General features: G+C 44.0%; 1 protein-coding gene across 1 annotated transcript in view; it reads right to left on the reverse strand.

The window, feature by feature from the left end:
- The window catches only part of fam107b (family with sequence similarity 107 member B), a 130669-nt gene extending 114115 nt beyond the window's left edge, over positions 1-16554 (reverse strand). Inside the window, exon 1 of the mRNA XM_080207765.1 lies at positions 16352-16554. The gene's annotated coding sequence lies outside the window, so the exon portion shown is untranslated. The remainder of the gene's footprint in view (positions 1-16351) is intronic.
- Between the last annotated feature and the right edge of the window lie 546 nt (positions 16555-17100).

A 17100-nucleotide genomic window follows, 5' to 3' on the forward strand; every position in this document is an offset into this window, starting at 1 on the left:
TGATGCAATGATCTAGCCATGGGGGAAATATAAAAAAACATTATTGAAACTGCATGATTAAATGCTAATAGATTTTTCTAGCCTGCAGCACATGGTCTATCAAAGAAGTCTGACAGAGGACTTTTTTAAAACAATCACCAGCAGCTATAGTGGAGGGAGGGGTGGGGGAGTGAGGGGAGACGGTGACGGAGTGGTAAAGCCTGGATTAGTAATCCTGAGGCCTATGCTAATAATCTGGAGACACATGTTCAAATCCCACATTGATAGCTGGTGGGATTTCAATTAATTAATTTTAATTTGATTAATCAATCTGGAATATAAACTAATCTCAGTAATGGTGTGCATAAAATTTAACAATTGTTAAAATCCAGCCGATTTACGAATAGGGAAGGAAATCTCCTGTCCTAACTTGGTCTGGCCTACATGCGGCTCTAGACTCACAACAATGCGGTCGATTCCTAATCGCCCTCTGAAATGGCCAAGCAAGGCGTTCAGGTCAAGGGCAATAGGAAGCGGCAATAAATGCTGGCCTTTCCAGTGACACACCCACATCCCACAAAGGTAAATGTCACTTTTTCTTTTAAAGAGTAAGGGATTTCAAAAACTTAAGATTGTGACAGTTAAATAGGTCTCATCTGTCCTTTGAGAGATTTTGTGCAGATGTTTCCTGTCTCACGGGAATTGTAGTGGTCGGGACATGAACTATACAAAGGTCCGCTGACCTCGGGTGGGATTTTCCAACTATAAGGCGAGCGTTTTGTCTACGTCATTCATTTGTGGCTCCCACACTGTGGGTTAAGGTCCTCGCAATAAGCAACATGGAATCTGTTTGAACCTGACATGTTCCCCAACCAGCGGAGAAGGAATCTGTTGGAAACTTCTACACTTGGGTGCCATTCGCCAATTTTATTGGTCTGTAGAGTCTTCCAAACTCCAGAAAAGTGCAGCTTTTGAACTTTGTGTTTCTCATTCTCTGTGAGAACCTGGCAGACGTTAGAGACTATTTACTGATTTGAAGGATATGTGGGACTGGGATATAATGCATGTCTAAATGATTTGAGGGACAGATACCACTCATTTAGCTACGTGTGGGATAGACTTATCAAGTTTGAGATTTTGAAGGTTATCCTGTGATATCCAACTAATTTTTCCCAGAGTGTAAGTGTCCATTACAAGGGAGGGCACAGCTTCAAGGAGAGAGGGGGAAAGTTTAGGGGAGATGTACGGGAAAGTTTTTCACGCAGGGAGTGGTGGGTGCCTGGAACGCGCTGCCTGGGGAGGTGGTGGAAGCAGGCACATTAACAACATTTAAGAGGCATCTGGATGGGTACATAAATAGCGAGGGAATAGAGGAATTTGGACCAAATAAGGGCAGAAGGTTTTTTAGTTTAGTTAGAGCATCATGATTGGCACAGGTCTGGAGGGCCGAGAATCCCTTCAGTGCAGAAGGAGGCCATTCTGCCCACCACCGTGCTGCCTGTCACATCAGCAGGAGGGAACGTGCGGCATTTCTGTGCTGTGGGGCTGATGAACATTTCTTCGTACATCAGCCCCACAGCAAACTTGGAAAGGTTTAACATGAAATAAACACTTACATGGTGCCCTCTGTGATCAAACTGTCCCAATGCCAAGTTCTTTGGCTGGCTGTCTCATTATTGTCCCATATGAAAGGTGCTACTTAAATAAATGATGTTGTTGATCTTGTTTGGTACTAATGAGGGAATATAATCTGTGGTGATAGTTCTCCTCAGTCACTGGCTCTGTGAGTATTGCCCTGAACAGTGTGATGGCTACAGATACACAGGGCAGTGCAATCACTCACAGGCACATTCAAACCTCTCCGTTCAAACCGTTCTCCCTCCTTCCCTATAACCTCCTGCAGCTCTACATCCCTCCGGGCTGTCAAATTTGGTTACTTACGCAAAGTTTTGAAGTGTGTGCAGAGGAAATGCTGAAGAGCCTTTGCAAAAGTAAGCATTTCAAATGCGAAACAGATCCAGGGTTCTGCGTTCCCCAAGGTTCTGAAGTATTGTTAATGTGTGCCTGAAGAAGAAAGTTTCAATTGGATTTATGGTGAAACTAGGGGGACACTCATACTGACATGAATCCCGTCATGGGAGGAAACTCTCGGGAGAGGACCATCGCGGGATGTACGCTGGAGAGATCTTACAGTGCGATCCAATCCTCCTCGCACCCACTCCTCCACCCAAAGATATCATCAGGTTTACACCCAGCCATCAATTTATATAGATTTAAACATGCCTAAACAGCATAACACCTTATCTTCTGGGTTTGCCACATTCTCACACCCACACCCACCCCCACCCCGCTGATGTGAGATCACACTTGCGAGAATCGGTCCTGTAGTCCAGTAGTCGAGCTGACCAGACCGGGGGTGTGGGGGCCAGTGCGGCTTCTGGGTGATCAGGGGCACAGCCACCACCCTGGCAAGCCCCACCTGGTAGTACAGCCTGGGGAGAGACTGCTGATGAACATTGATGGTGGGTGGGGGGAGAGATTACCAACTAATGTAGATTGGTTGGGGAGGGGTGGGGGTCTTGAAGTCCGTGAGGTTTGATTGGAACACATTAGATATCTTTGTAAGAGTTATACATAATAGGAGTTTGTTTTGTTTTTGGTTTAATTGATAAAATTCCTTGATAATTCTCTTACGACACATGTTAACTATATTCTTAAATAAACTTTATTTGAGAAAAGCTCCCTAGTGGGTCTTTTGGGTCATACCTGAAGTGAAACATATCATGCTTATCCCAGCCAAATTCAAAATGCAAGACATATGATTCAGGCGGGTTCCATAAAACACTTGAGTTTCTGACCTAAACCATAACAGTCCTCAAAGCAGCCCAATCAATAACAACTTTGCAGCATTTATATAGTGCCTTTAATTGGTGGGGAAGGGAGATCAGGTTGCTCTTTTTCTCTGTGGAATTGGCCTTGCCAATGTCTTTAGGCCCCACCCTCAGGACAACAGCGCAAAATACTGCCTTCCTTTTGACAAAGTGTCAGCAGATCTGGAGAGAAAACTTGCCTCTTACTCAGGATAGAAACACAGTGATGTTCTGTCAGAATCTGTCCCTGTCCCTTTGCCACTGGGGATGGAATTTATCCAAAACAATGTGGACAAGTGTGCTAAACCTTCAGGGAAATCTATAATGATTGGGTGTTAGCTACTGTCCAAGTGGATCAACAGAACCATTCCAATAAGAAAGCTGTTTATCTCAGCAAAATTAATTTGCAATATATTTTTTCAGAAGTATGAACAAACTCATACTCTAAGAAGTCTATGTATATTGAAAATAAGCTTCAACGGTTGTTTAAAAAAATAATTATAACTTTTGACTGCATGGATGGTTCTAACGTATCGACTAACAGAGAACTCTCAGGATTAAACTCTGGAATTCTCCCTGCAATGCTCTTTCCTCTCTTTGATATATACCTCATATTTTAACCACCTCTTTGAATCACCTGCTGTAAATTCATCTTATGTGGCCTGGTGTCAAATTTTGCTTTCTAATACTCCTGTGAAGTGACTTGTGACACTTTATTATATTAAAGGTGTTACATAAATACTCCAAAGTTATTGTTGGGTGGGCTGCTTTAAGTACATTGAAACATTAGTACTGTTATAGTTCAGACTCCAAAGTGTTTTTACGAAGCCCGCCTGAATCATAAGTTTTGCATCTTGAATTTGACTAGGATAAGCATGAGATGTTCCAGGTGTGGTTCAAAAGACGCACTAGGGAGTTTTACCAAACAAGCACATTTAAGAATATAATGTGTGTAGTAAGAAAATTGGCAAGAACTTTTATCAATTATAAACAAAAACAAAATGACCATTATAATGTATAACCTTTAGCAAAGATATCTAATGTGTTCCAATCAAACCAAAACCTTTGCCATAGACAAAAGCTTCTAAACAAGTTCTATACAGCAAAGTCTACTGCTCACGTGATATTGGAATTTGAATCCTTTGGCTGAAGACTACAATTCTCTGGCTTCACTCTGAACAATTTAAAGACAAGACAGCTTCCCAAAACACCAGCGAGCCCCTTTAGGAAAACAAGACCTTATTTTCAGCTAACCAACTGAATTTTCAAAGCAACAGGGAGAGAGGGAAAACATTTCCTTTTAGCTTGCTGTCCCTTCTAAAACCCAACTGCAGCTCAGAACCAAAAAAGCATAAAAAAACTGTCCAAAACACATGGCTGTCTGACTGTCAGAACTCTACTCCCCACAGCAGTGAGAGGTGGCATGCCATTGGCTAATGATGGGATTTTCTGGTCCGCCACTGTCAATGGGATTTCCCCATTAACTCCCCCCCCACGCTGCGGGGAAGTCCACAGTGGAGGCAATGTCTCATCAGCAGCACCAGAATATCCCGCTGGTTTCAACAGTTGGAATATTCTGGCCATCATCTCACATCTGTACAACTGGAGAAACACTTCACATCAACACGTGGCCAACTCAATAGGAGCTGGAATAGGCCATTCAGCCCCTTAGGTCTGTGCTTTCAATAGGAGTTACCGGCCCGAATTCTCCCATGTTGTTTGCCCTGCCGCTGCTGCCAGCAAGAATGGAGAGTTTGACGCTCAGCCAAAGCTTCATTCACTGCAGCGGGACTGGAGAATCCCAGCTGCGGGCGATGTCGGAGCATCGCAGCCACCATTTCAAATCTACATTCTGCCCTACCCTCAGATCCTTTGATTCCCCTCTCTCGCTTCTCCAAACACCACCCGCCATAGGAGGCTACCAAATGACAGCTTATACCATGCCACAGGGTAGGGGGTGAGAGGACAGGCCTCTGGTCTACCTCAGCTAGGACTGGCATCAAACTCCATGCCACTGGCGATAGGGCGTGGCACTTGTCAACCTTTTTTGACTAAGTGTGGCACAATATGACCAGGGGTGGGGGGGGTGGAGAGACAACCTCTCCACATCTACCCTGGCGAAGAACTTGATATAGTTATAAAGTCATTCATGGGGCAGAATGAGGCCAGTGGAAACAATCTAATGACCCTCTAACCTAAACTATTCCAGTGTTATCCATATGCCTATCCACTGGCCATTTGAACGCCCTTAAAGTTGGCGAGTCCACAACTGCTGCAGACAGGGCAATCCACACCCTTACTACCCTAGCATTCTGCTACATTTTTACATTAGTTGGTGCTGTAAGAAGCACTCTGAGATTTGAGTATAAAGTTGTAAGTTCCTTGCTGCTCTAACGCGCATGGTCCATACACGGTGTTAGTGCACAGTCAATGCTGCTGCTCCTGGAGTGAAAAACCAAAACAGTAAACCTGCCTTGGAATCCTTCCCTCAACTCATCCATCAAGAACAGAATCACTACTTATCTTTCCCATTGCTGTTTGCGAGTTAAATACACCTCAATAGTAACATTCAACGTAATCATTTAAATGTGAAACGTGAGCACGAGGTAAATAAATGGCAGCTTTGTTAATAGAAATGTAGAAAAAACTTCAGAGCACTTTAACACTACAGCCAAGGTGTCTGAGAATTAATAACTGTCTACTAATTCTAGAGACGGCACAGTGGTTAGCACTGCTGCCTCACAGCGGCAGGGACCCAGGTTCAATCCCGGCCTCGGGTCACTGTCTATGTGGAGTCTGTATGTTGTCCCCGTGTCTGTGTGGTTTTCCTCCCACAGTCTAAAGATGTGCAGGTTGGGTGGATTGGCCATGATAAATTGCCCCTTAATGCCAGGGGGATTAGCTAGGATTAGCATGGGGTTGAGAGGGCCTGGGTGGGTTTGTGGTCGGTGCAGACTCGATGGGCCAAATGGCCTCCTTCTGCACTGTAGGATTCTAAACCCTGTCGAGTTGATTTTAAACTAGAGGTTAATAACCAGGAGCTCCATTCTACCATTTTTTAAAAAGCTCATTTATCGGATGTGGGTTTCACAGGCTGGGCTGGCATTTATTGACCAGAAACTGAGTGGCTTGCTCAGCTATTTTAGAATCACACTGTTGTGGACCTGGAGACACACATAGGCCAGATCAAGTAAGGATGGCCTAAATTTAGGCCCGAAAGGGCAGGAGGGTTTTTACAACAATCATTTTATGATCATTGTTAGACTTTTACATAAGAACATAAGAACATAAGAAATAGGAGCAGGAGTAGGCCATCTAGCCCTTCGAGCCTGCCCCGCCATTCAATAAGATCATGGCTGATCTGTCGTGGCTCAGTTCCACTTTCCCGCCCTCTCCCCATAACCCTTAATCTCCTCTCTTATCAAGAACCCATCAACCTGCTTCTTAAAAATATTTAGCGAGGCAGCCTCCACCACTTCAACGGGCAGAGAATTCCAGAGATTCACCACCCTTTGAGTGAAGAAGTTCCTCCTCAACTCCGTTCTAAACCGCCTCCCCTTTATCTTGAGGCTGTGCCCCCTAGTCCTACTGTCTTTTTTGAGCGGGAAGAGTCTCTCCACCTCTATCCTATCCATCCCATTCATCATCTTATACGTCTCAATGAGATCTCCCCTCATTCTTCTAAACTCTAACGAGTACAAGCCTAGTTTATTCAGCCTCTCCTCATAGCTCAATCCCCTCAACTCCGGTATCAGCCTAGTAAACCTCCTCTGCACTCCCTCCAGGGCCAAAATATCCTTGCGCAGGTGCGGCGCCCAAAACTGCACACAGTACTCCAGCTGCGGCCTCACCAATGCCCTATACAGCTGCAGCAAGACCTCCCTACTTTTATATTCAATCCCCCTCGCTATGAAGGCCAGCATCCCATTCGCCTTCCTGACCACCTGCTGCACCTGCAAGCTGGGTTTTTGCGACTCATTGAATTCAAACTTCAGCATCTGCCATGGTGGGATTTGAACCCAAGTCTTCAGAGCCTTACCCTGGGTCTCTGGATTACTTGCCCAGTGACAATAGCACTTTGCCACTGCCTCTCTATTGTACTGTTTTACTTCAACTCCTATAAAAAGATGATTAATTGTAAACATTTGGATTGCAATAAAATAACACATCAATAAATGAATAAAATGCAGATTGAAAATCATAAAAAGATATGGGTCAGAATTTTCCAGCTGTTGGAATTCTCTGGCCCTGCTACAGTGAACAGAGATCTGGCTGAGAGCCAAATTCTCCAGCCTCGCTGGCAGTGGGGGTGTGAACAGCTGGAAAACTCTAGCCATAGAGGTTGAAACTGGGTCTTTTTTTTACAGAAGTGAAACAAATGGATCAATTTTAGTGTACAACATCTCAAAGTCACCTGAAAAATGTCCCACCCAAAATTGGTCTGGCCATTTTTTGTATGATAATGAGGGGGCTTACTGTGCTGTGCTAAAGTTTGACTTGCTCAGGCTTCTGCCGTGTCGATGTGACCTAACCAGTGTCACTGGCAAAAAGGATAAAAACAATGTGATACAGGAGATGGCGATGAGACAGGACACCCGAAATGATATACTTCCACAAGCAAGAACAAGTGAGTATGACAACCGCCAACAGCTGGCTAAGGTCCAATCTCTTGCTACCCACAGGCCTCCATTGACAGTTGCAGCATTGATTCTGCGTGTCCATTCGTCCCTTTAAAAACATGACCTAAAAAGGAACTTCTGGGCGAATATGAATGGAACACAATTGTTTCTTCCTATAGGCTGACCTGCACTGCTTTGCAAGCCTGTGAGGTAAAGGACAAGTGAAAAATAACGCAAGACACAATGAGGAAACTGGTTAATGCGGTGTAGTTTCTCAGGTGAAAGCACAGTGCAAAGCGTGGGAAACAAGTTGGTTCCTCGGTAACTAATGCCTCAATTTAAACTCTTCCAATCCCTCCACTGTTCCACCCCACCAATGTCCATCTCTTGCTCTGGTCTTATAGCCTTTCTGGCCCCTTTGTGTTTACCTAATTTTAGCCTTCTGCAATTCACTCTTCTTCACCCAAGGAGGGTCTTCAGACACTTGAGCCCTACTCCCAGAGATACCCCTCCCCAAACAACGTGTAATTAAAGAGCATCATTAACATGGTAAAATGCCCCAAGGCATTTCACAAGAGTGTCATCAAACATATCACATTAGGAGATATGAGGGCGCCTGACCAAAAGCTTGGTCACCGGTAGGTTTTGAGGAATGATTTAAAGGAAGATACAGTGGAGTCAAGATATTTCGGGAGGTTGTGGGGCTGGAAGAGATTACAGAGAAGTCATTGGGGGGGGGGTTCGAAAACAAGAATGTTTTAATTTTAAAATTGAGGCAATTGCTACAATGATGAGGTTTATAAGATTGTTATGGTTTGGAACTGTCTTCAACTAAGGGTAAAGTGAAAGGGGTCATGTGACTAATCTGAGGTCTGCTTGATAACAGACTTTGGGCAATTTAGGATAAAAGGGAGATCCAGCTTGTGTTACTGGGGTGATGGGTTCATAGGTGGAGAGAATGGCTGCAGCCTATTGAGGTCACAAAGGGTGGACTCTGAGTCTTTCAATGTTCTAGAAATGTATTTAAAGTTTTGAGTTGAAAACAGTTATGCTGTCAACTGTCAATTCAACTTGAGGAGGAAAGGGTGGGGTCAAGAGTTGCCTATTAGCATTTCTGTTGCAAACCACTGCAGCCAGATGTGGGAGGGAGATAGATTCTCAGAAAAGATGCATCCTACAGCCATCTAAAGATTCTGGGAGGTTCATCCCTAGCATAGCCAGAAGGGGAAATCATCAAGGCATTATTTACCACTGGTAGTAGATTTAGGAAATTCTCTGAAACCTAAGGGAAGTGTCTAGAGGAGGTCATTCAAGGTCACTACTTGGTGAAAAGGGGAGATACAAAGCGAGTAGAAGCTGGGAGTCACTGTGGACTATTTGCTGTAAGGAGTGTAATTCTGTGGAAAGTGCGTTGCAAGATAACTGTAATGAGGAATGTACAGTTGAAAGGATAGGTTGCCAACAAAAATAATGTTTGGTCAATAGTGTTTAAATCATTTGTAACAGTAAAAGTTTTAAAATGTGAAATCTGGTCATATCCTTTCCAGCCCTTAACTAGAAGTGTGAATTTATTTTTCAACTCTTTAGTCTCTACGGGGATGTAGCAAAATGCTGAACCTGGAGATAATAGTGAGGGAGTACAGGGTTAAAAGGTGAATGGGATTTGCTAGGAGGTAGCATGTGGTTTAGGACCAAGTTTTGGATAAACTCAAGTTTTCAGAGTGTAAAATGGGATGCCAGTGGGAAGCCTGGCAGTCCTTTCCCCACCCAAGTTTGCTGTTTCCTATCTAACTGTATCATCGAGTGTACTTGGGAATTTTTGTTAAAGGCGCAATAAAAAAGCTAGTAGTTCTGGTTAAAATTTTAACCCAGACAAATGTGAGGTGATGTGATTTGGAAGGTCTACTGCAGAAGGAAAGTCTATGTTAAATGGTACAGCCCTTAGAACTATTAGCATACAGAGGGATCTAGGCATGCAGATCCACAGTTCCCTGAAGATGGCAACTCAAGTGGACAAGGTGTTCAAGAAGGCATATGGCATGCTGGCCTTCATTGGTCAGAACGTTGAGTATAGAAATTGGAAAGTCATGTTGCAACTGTACAAGACTTGGTTAGGCTGCATTTGGAGTACTGTGTACAATTCTGGTCGCCACACTACTGGAAGGATGTTGATGCATTGGAAATGGTGCAGAAGAGATTTACCGGGATGTTGCCTGGTTTAGAGGATATGGACGATGAAGAAAGGTTGAACAAACTTGGATTGTTTTCATTGGAGTGTCAGAGGATGAAGGGAGATCTGATAGAGGTTTAAAAGATTATGACAGGCTTGGACAGAGTGGATAGTCAAAGTCTTTTTCCCAGAGTTGAAGGGTCAATTACTCGGGAACATAGGTTGAAAGTGAGAGGGGGAAAGTTTAATAGAGATGTAAGGGGCGAGTTATTCACACAGAGGGTGGTGAATGCCTGGAACGTGCTGCTAGAGGAGGTGGCGGAAGCAGATTCTACAACGATATTCAAGAAGGATTTGGATAAATACAAGAATAGGCAGGAAATGGAGGAATATGGAACGCATAGAGGCAAGAAAATATTAGATTAGAGAAGTGTGTGTTGGCACAGACCTGGTGGGCTGAAGGGCCTGTTCCTGTGCGGTACTGTTCTTTGTATTAATGTGTGGCTATATCGGAATAAAGGCACAGATGATATTTTAAACAGTTTATTCACTAATGTGCTCTACAAGCTGCAGAGACACAAACATCTTGTTCCACTATATCATTATGTTGAGGCAGAATGATCTTGGATGGCAGGAAAAGGCATTTGTTAAAAAAAACTCTCCTTAATTACTTGTTGATAAACCTTCATGTTAATGCTAAAAAATTAATTAAGAAGGCAGCAAAACACTGCGGATGCTGGAATCTGAAACAAAAACAGAAAATGCTGGAAAATCTCAGCAGGTTTGAGAGCTTCTATGCAGGGAGAGAATAGAGCCAATGTTTCGAGACTGGATGACCCTTCGTCAGAGCTGAAGAGAAGAAAAAACAGATAAGATTCATACTATGAGGATGGGGGTGGGGGGCTGGTGGCTGTAATTGAAACACTTAATTGAACCTAGGGTTAAACCACTTCCCTTCCAAGAATCTTTAAACCACTGCCGCTCCTCTTCCAGGAATGCCTAACCTGGAGAAACACTGCTCTTCTCTCCGACAGAACTTCCGTCTGTCACTTTTACCTTTCATTGCTTTTCATTTTCCCCCTGGTGTTCAACAAGGTATTTCAATTACAATCCCTCCAGCCTCCCACCCACCCATCCCCCTGCTCACCCTCATAGTATACTTTCCTTCTCTTCAGCTCTAACGAAGGGTCATCCAGACTCAAAACATTGGCTCTATTCTCTATCCACAGACGCTGTCAGACCTGGTGAGGTTTTCCAGCATTTTCTGTTTTTGTACCAATTAATTAAGCCTAATAAAAGCAATCTAAAACCTAAGGTAAGCATTGCTTTTTGGTTTCGCATATCTTTTCTCCACATTTGGTGATTTGTACCCTGGCCCTTAATCTTTCACCCGAGTTTCTCAACTCAAGGAAAGTTTAAAAAGCTTCAGATCAGCATTTTTCTATTGATATTAAAGTTCTGAGAGTCACCACAACTCCAATCACCACATTCCAAATAAAACAGAAACACTGAATGATGTTTTTAAAAGTGCAGGAAAATGGAGAAAGGAATTGTAATTTTCCAGGTTGTTTTACCACATTTGAAATAATCTGGAGTGGTTGTTGAGATAGCAAACCAGGTTACCAAGCAGTTGCCAAGTAAGCAAAATGTCTAGCAATAATTAAAGTCTGATTGACTTCCAGAACTAATTAAAGCACTCCTCCAGAGTGAGTACCTGAATGTTAAAGGATCAGACCAAGTAATATTATAGCCATGTTTCAGAGGGCAGCTATGTGTAAGCGATGGAATGAGATCAGCCGGGCCTGTAGAAATATCAGTCATCAACTGGCTCTAACGTCATCGCGTTGTGTGCTATGTTGTAGGGCAAAGTTACAGGATGGCTAAATAGCCTCAAACACATCTGCAAAGGTGCATGATTGGCAAAGCCATTTGCAACAATAGGCATTGTGATACACAGCTGATTTCTGTAACATTCAGGTTAAAAATCTGGATTAAAACATTATCCCAATATTTCTACCGATGTTGCTTTACTACTGCACAATTAACAGCAGCCTTTATGGAGTCAAAATATTGTAAAATAGCATTAACCCAGTCTATACACAGAATGTGAACCTTAGGGTGCAATCTTACTAGCTGTTCACACCCATGCTTCTGCTGCAGAGAGCTTGAAGAATTTGGTGGCCTGTGAAATCTCCATTCACTGCAGCGAATGGTATGAACGGCTATAACATTCCAGCCTTGGTCTCTGCATCTAAATGATATTTAGCTGAAAAAGCTGATTTGATGAAAACACTAAAGAAGAATTGTAATGGATTTAAACATGAGGAAAGGTTGGGCATGTACCTGCTGGGGTTTAGGAGAGTAAGAAGTGACTTGATTGAAACATATAAAATCCTGGGGGGATTCTTGTCAGGGTGAATGTGGAGAGGATGGGCGGGATGTTCTGCGCACGCACCCACCCCAGGACTGAAACTTCCCACCCAAGCTCAATGGGCCTTTAAATGGTCTGCCGGATTTTTGGTCTCGCCCGCTACGATTCCTGCAGCGGGCAGGGTGGGGGAATTCCAGCTGATGTGTCCCGTTGTGAGACAAACAAGAATTAAAGATCATTGTTTAAAGGTAAAGTGTCATCCATTTAAGACAAAGCCAAGGAGAACTGTTTCTCTCGATGAATCTTTGGAACTCACTCCCTTGAAAGGCAGAGAAAGCAGAATCTTTAAATATTTTTAAGGCAGCGTTAGATAGGTTTTTATAAGCAGGGGTGAAAGGTTATCGGGGTAAGCAGGACTGTGGGGATGAGATTACAGTCAGATCAATCATGATCTTATTGATTGGAAGAGAAGATTTGAAAGGCCGAGTGGCCCAATGGGACCTCTGCCTACTCCCCAACTTGTCCCCCCATCATGACCCCTGATGTAGACCCTCTGCATAGCTCCCCTGTCATAGCTCCCACTCAGGCCTCACCCCCTGGGCAGTTCCCCCGGTAATGCTCACCTGGCCCTGCCAGGGTGTCCAGTGGGCACTGCCATGTCTGACCACCCCGCGGCTTCGACGACCTCTGAGCCTCCCACTCCTTTGTGGCCATCGTATCTGGTCTCCAAAAATGGAGACCGCCTGTGCGACGTGCTGCTGGAGAGGTGGGAACTTTCCGGGAGTGGAGGGGAGGGAAGGGGTGGAAATCGCCAATGAGATTAAGATGCAGTCAATCTTATACTAAGTCAGCCTTGTGTCCTTTCTGGGCACGATACAGTTTGTGCCATTTGAAAGGGGCCAGCACAATGGGGAACCATTTGGCGACGGGCACAGAACTGACTTATAGGCCCATGCACCATTTTCGGGGATCGGTACAATCTGTGCCAGGCGCAGAGAGGTTGGAAAATCGCCCTCATGGTGTGTGGTTACAGCATTGATTTTTACTCATGGTCTAGTATGTCACTTACGCCAGCAACACAACAATCTCTTCTCAAGTTTCAGGCGGTCTTGGATTTTATACTTAGTTACCCACCTAACGATTAAAATGCTTTGTAAACACAAATTAACCTGGAACATCGCACACTTTCAATTTGAAACTGATCTTCAGTTCTCGAAGCAACAGTGTATATTATTGTGGGAGCAAAGAAGTGTTACAACTCCTGGAGAAAATCTACAAGAGGTACAGGTTTCTTAATGAAATATTGTCAGACATTAAACCAAAATGGCCCCTGACTGGAGACTTTGCTGTTCCCAGTTGAATCTACAGCCTCGACAGGAACCTTTCTGCTCACCACAGCTCTGACCTTTCCAATCTCCAACCATTTCTAGTTTTTGGAATTTTCTCAGCAGTTTTTATAATAACTGTGTACTTTCCAGCCAACACACCAGCGGAAAGGCACCTCGAACCAAACAAATCAATCGGTCCGATCAATTACTGCTCCCCCTTTAATCATCCTGCAGCTTCCCATTCCAACATCCTATCTGCCCTGAGTCTGATTTATTGTTTCATATTCATCCCTTTGAGTAGAATGACTAGGCTTGACAGGTTGGCAAATTGCAGCATAAATCTCTCACACGTATACACACACACGCACAGTCAGACTCACAGTCAGAAGCACGCACATGCACACACACATGCACACTCAGACTCGTACGCACACACACACTCTCGCGCACACAGACAGGAGCTGGGGACTGCTGTGATAGTTTCACCACACACTTGCCTCACCATGAAACATTATTAACAAATTTACACTTTAAAGATGTACTGTAATATAAGACACTGCGACCAGCACTCAGAAGGCACCCTAAATAAACACTGCTATGACTGACCTAGTGTGTGTGAAACGGGTTATAGGAATCCTTTTTAACTATTAGGGTGGCACGGTGGTAACCTTGCAGCACAAGGGACCTGGACTCAATTCCCAGCTTGGGTTACTGTCTGTGTGGAGTCTGCACGTTCTCCCCGTATCTGCATGGGTTTCCTTTGGGTGCTCCACTTTCTTCCCACAGTCCAAAGATGTGCAGGTTCGGTGGATTGGCCGTGCTAAATTGCCCCTTAATGTCAGGAGGACTAGCTGGGGTAAAAAGGTAGCACAGGGATGGGGCCCGGGTGTGGTCAGTGCATGCTCCGTGGGCCAAATGGCCTCCTTCTGCACTGCAGGGATTCTATGAATTCTATGAACTTCTGCTACTAATATTATTCATCCTTATTCCCATATTCCTGCACCATCCATCCTCACCCCTCTCGATCCACCCCCTTGCCTGAAGGATGAGGTGGAGTTACAGATGTGGGTCCAGCTGATCTTTACCAGGGAGGAACACGGTGATGTGCAAGGTCTGGGAAGCCCACGGTGCTTGCTCAGAAACAATGGGAATTGGTGAGCAGGAGTTTGTATGGAAGGTGAGTCGGAATGTAGATAGGGTGGAGCTTGGAGGACCAGCAAAATGGATGTTGGCAAAAGTGAGACTGGAGGTGAAGGCTTGAGTGAGAATTTCAGTGCAGTTGCAGGCCTGAGTTAGAGAAAGAGGACCATTATTGTAAACCTAAAAGTGGTATCAATGAACACAGAAGGGGAGATTACACGTGCGATCTTCCTGGCCTGCTTGACTCAGTAACAGCACATGTTACATTACCAGATTTTATCTTTAAAGGATGACGTAACTATTGAGGTCAGTTCAATCATCATTGGATATTTTGGACGACCCAATGCAGCATTACATTTACCCACCAATCCATAAAAAGATTTTATACACACACAAATTCCTGTGTCACCTGGCCAATCACCTTTCCTCTAAATTGTTACAGACAAAATAGTTTGCTTGTTGATCATATATCTGCTTCAGAACATTTCAATCATTTTTGATCTGATTTATTATTCTCACATGTATTTATTAATGTCATAAGTAGGCTTACATTAACACTGCAATGAAGTTACTGTGAAAATCCCCTAGTCGCCACTCCAGCACCTGTTCAGGCACACCGAGGGAGAATTTGGCACAGTCAATGCATCTAACCAGCACGTCTTTTGGGCTGTGGGAGGAAACCAGAGCACCCGAAGGAAACCCACGCAGACACAGGGAGAACGTGCAGACAGTGACCCAAGCCGGGAATCGAACCCAGATCCTTGCCACTGTGAGGCAGCAGTGCTAACCATTGTGCCACCCTACATTGGGATACATTGTATTGGGATACAGTGAAAAGTATTGTTTCTCTTGCACTATACTGACAAAACATACCGTTCATAGAATACATAGGGGAGAAGGAGAGAGTGCAAAATGCAGCGTCACAGTAATAGCTCGGGTGCAGGGAAAGATCAACCGAAGAGAAGGTAATCAAAATACAGTTTTGGAAAACCCCATTGTTTAGCACTATTCTCTGTTTCACATTTCTTAGAGCAGCTACACAAAAGCAGTGCCTGAACAGAAAGCTGCATCCTGTGTTCACTCGTTCCCACTTACTTGGTGTCACCTCCGAAGAAATCCAGAGACACAGCTCCCGTGGCAGAGAAAAGGAGGGAATCCACGTTGCAGTTTTACACTGACGTGAACCTCTGATGCTGTGACCTCTCCGGTTTCCCCACTTCACAGTGTAGAGTGCGGTAGTCAGCAGGATTACCTCGTGCTGTGGCTGTCAGCATTCACCAGAATAAAGAACTCACTTTCAGTGAACTTGTACCAATTTATTCTGGGTCACAGGAAATCCACATATACACATTTGAAAATCTGATTGAAAGAATCATTGAACTCGAAAAATCGCATTATCAAATGGATCTTACTAATGGACTATCAGTTTTGAATTCTCCCTGCACTGCATTAGAGAATCGGTATTGCATTGTTTTAACTACAGTATGTCTCCAAGGGAAGAATTAAAGAAGAAGTGAAAAGGCATCAGTAATAATCACCCAAAAACCCTAAACTGTTTGATGCTGTCACATTGCAACATATGCTGTACGGTGAGGCAATCTCTCATACAGCCAGACACTGGACTCAGTGTGCTGCCCTATACAGAAGTGGTCTATTGTGTTTCCAATTACATTTCTATCTGTGTGTTGAAACAGCCTACACACAAATCCAGTAGATTCGTGAAGGAACAAGTGGAAGGCAACAAAAAAGATGCCTGCAGCCAGCCCCAGCTCTAGGTCCTTTTCTAAAATAAGAGAGAACAAATGCGTACACATTGTAGAACCATTCACACAGCTCTGTGGCTCTTTGTTTAAACACAAACTGCCATACAGTACCTTATGAAAAAGAGAGTCCCTGGAGTGGATGCAGCAGCAGACAGTGTTCTCTCTCTCTCTGTCTCTTTCTCCCTCAGGGAAGTCTAGCAGGCAGCTATCCTCCCTCCTTGCTTTGTCATGAAGCCTGTGCCTTGTGTAGATTGAGGCGTGCCTACAATTCACTGCCCTGGTCTTTTAACAGCAGAGAGAGGCAAAGAGCTTTGAAAACGTAGGTTACCACAGAAGGCTTTGGTCACGTGAGACTTCAGTGTCAAACAGCATTTCACTTAGTTAGACCGCCCTCAAACTGACTCCTCCTTACAGCTTTCCTTTCCTCCCTCTCAAATTTAATTCAGATTGCAAGAGGAAATCAGGGAGATTATTTGTGTGTGTGTGTGTGTGTGTGTGTGTGTCCCTGAGGTGAAATTAAAGGCAGTGGGCTAGAGATTATGCTGCATATAGATGGGAAAGGAGTTATTTGGGGCTAGTCGTGTGTTTTTGATTTCAGTTCAGTAGCGATTACAAAATAACTTTATTTCTACTAAATTAAGACTTTCCTAATAGTGAACAATGCTATCGAAAGGTCAGTGCTAAGAGATTCCTTACACCATTAGCAACCACACTTTACGAAGCTCTTTACAACATAAAGCATCTACAATATATTTGTTTCCCTGCTGCCTGTTGGGCTCTTAGCCAACTTTTACACGCACCAACTGCACACATAATCACTTTAAATCTCCTAACTCTAGGGCTCCGTCATACCGGAGTCA

Source organism: Carcharhinus amblyrhynchos, chromosome 19 (genome assembly GCF_965287045.1).
Source record: "Carcharhinus amblyrhynchos chromosome 19, sCarAmb.v2.hapA, whole genome shotgun sequence".
Taxonomy (NCBI): Eukaryota; Metazoa; Chordata; class Chondrichthyes; order Carcharhiniformes; family Carcharhinidae; genus Carcharhinus; species Carcharhinus amblyrhynchos.